This window comes from Selaginella moellendorffii, unplaced genomic scaffold, assembly GCF_000143415.4.
Source record: "Selaginella moellendorffii unplaced genomic scaffold, v1.0 SELMOscaffold_28, whole genome shotgun sequence".
Lineage (NCBI taxonomy): Eukaryota > Viridiplantae > Streptophyta > Lycopodiopsida > Selaginellales > Selaginellaceae > Selaginella > Selaginella moellendorffii.
The window spans coordinates 826,363-829,129 of NW_003314289.1; positions in this window are offsets into that span (position 1 = coordinate 826,363).

Consider the following 2,767-nt stretch of genomic DNA (forward strand, 5'->3'; position numbering starts at 1 on the left):
CAACTCCTCTAGTTTTGGCATATCCTGACTACACTTGACCAATTATTTTGTGTATGGATGCTTTTGACATTAGTCTTGGAGGTGTGTTGATGCAAGAGAGCTTGAGTGTGCCTGGTTAGTGCCATCCCATTGCGTATATAAGCCATACATTACAACCAGCGGAGATGAACTACTCAACAATAGAGAAGGAGTTTTTAGCAGTAGTCTGGGGTTTCGAGAAACTTCATGCATATCTACATGGTTCTCGGACGTTATGTGAAGATGACCGTGCTGTTGTTACTTCATTATTGAAGCGGAAGAACCTGGTTGGTTATACTACTCAATAGACTTTGAAGTTTCAGATATATGATTTTGGTGTTGTTCATTACATAAGGAGTTCTATGGCTGATGCTGATGCCCTTTTTTGAGCTCCTCTTCCTTCTCCACGCTCTTTTCATATTTCTGACGAGCCTATTATTCCAGCATCTCTAGATTTTCTAGATGAGGATTTTGTGCTGTCGGTGGTTGTTGTCTTTGACGTTCAGTGTCCACAAAGTGCAGAGCAAGATTTACCTTCTCTTGATGAGGTTCGCGAAGCTCAAAAGATTGAGCCGTGGGTTCGAAGGCTTTGAGATGGGTTTGAGAATCCTACATCATTTGCTAATGACCTGCCTTTCCGGCATTTACATTCTCAATATTGCCTTGATGATGACCTTCTTTATTTTGTGGGGATAGATCCTAATGATCATTTACGGCTAGTGGTGCCTTATGTATTTATTCCACAGTTTCTCCATGCCTATCATGATTTTCCTGTTCTAGGTGGGCATATGGGACACCGTCATATAACCAAGAAACTGCGCAGTTCTTTCTATTGGCCAGAGATGCAATATGATATTATCCGATATGTGCGTAGCTGCGTTTGGTGCCAAGCTTGTAATACTCCCCCTCATGTTACGGAAGGATGGTTGAAGTCAATTGTGGTTTCCCGTCCGTTTGAGTTGGTGGCATTTCATCTTATGGGACCTTTTCCACGGTCAACTACTGGCAATGAGTATGTTATTATTGCTTCTGACTACTTGACTCGTTGAGTGGAAGTTGGTGCTCTTGTTAACGCCTCTGTAACTGTTGTTGGATACTTCTTTATCAATCGAGTGGTGTTCTAACATTCTTGTCCAGAGCGAATTCTTTCGGATAATGGTCCCACATTTATGGCTGAGGCATTTCATGTTTTGACGTCTCGGTTGGGGATATGCCACACTTTCAAGAGTGCTTATTATCCACAATCAAACGGTCTTGTGGAATGGCTCATTTGGACATTCAAATGGATGATTGTGAAGTATGTGAACTTTCATCATTTAGATTGGGATGGTTATTTGTCGTCTCTTCAATATACATATGTCACAGGGGTGTAGAGTTCTGTTGGTGCTTCACCATATAAACTCTTATATAGTCATGATCCAATATTACCAATAAAGTTGGGTTTACCTTTGCGATTGTTATGAGCTGCCGATGTTAGGTCATAGGATTAGTATTTGACAAGCATTCTTCCACTTGTCCGAGTAGAGTCTGCCAAACACTTAGGCCGCATACAAGTGGGACAACAATAGCACTACAACTCCCATCATCATCCATCTGCAAAGTACAAAGTGGATGATTTGGTGTTAGTCCGTTTTCCCCATCTTAGGGTACGTGGTTTATCTAAGGGGCTTCTTGCACAGTGGAAAGGACCGTATCAGGTGTTGTGGCAAGTTGGACCACAAGTTTATGAGGTTCAACATGACGTTCAACAGGCCAATCCTTCAGAGATTGTGCATGTGTAACGGCTAAAACGCTTCGTACAAAGGGATTGGGAGGAGTTAATACCACTTACAGATCCGCTAATGCCTCCTCCTGACGTTCCTCCAGATCCCAGCTCATCTACACGAGAACCCTTATGGTCTTCCATTATTCCGAGAGGAGGGGATGATGTGAGGGACAAGTGTATGACTACGATGCCGTATACTAATATTAGCGTAGTGGGATTTTGGTAGCTGTTGGATTGGTTTCAATCTAAACCACTCGCTCCTGTATATAAGCTAGGGTTTTTTGGGCTAATTGATATGCACATTTTTTGTGTTCCCTTTTCATTTTCCAAGCACTCACAGATTTAATTAATAAAGGTTGTTATAAAGAAAAATATTTCCATCATCTGTTTTTTGATTGTAATACCAAGAAGAAGGGCAATACCTCCATGAATTGAATCAAGCAAAGAATGCTCAATCCAACAAATCCACACCACAAGGAATCAGGCAGCATATGACACTGCTAAGAGCCAAGAGGAGTGCACAGCTGTGAGACAAGCTCATGAATTGAGCCTAGGAGGTATTGCTCCAGCACTTCCTGTAGCGCACGTGGTTTTGACCCTTTATCCTATGGTGATTTACCATAGGATAACACCACGAAGCGGAACCTAAACCCTCTTTGTGCCACGTGACAGATGCCATGTGTCACATGCCACGTGTCCATGCCACGTGTCCATAGGAACCCGAGGTTCAGGGCCTTGGGCCACTGAACAAACGAACGGTGCCAAACTCCCAAGCATAGAGCCAAGGAGTGATGGAACCAAACCACGGAGCAACTCTCGAGCATATAGCCCAAAGAGCGAAGGGACAGGGGCCCGGAGCGACTTGGAACAGTCCTGGAGCAACCAGCATCCTAATGCCAGGATCAGCATGCAAAACGGAGCCAAACAGAGTCTGGCACTATTTCAGCATACCGGTGGCCTAACGTGAGAGTATGGGTACTCCAC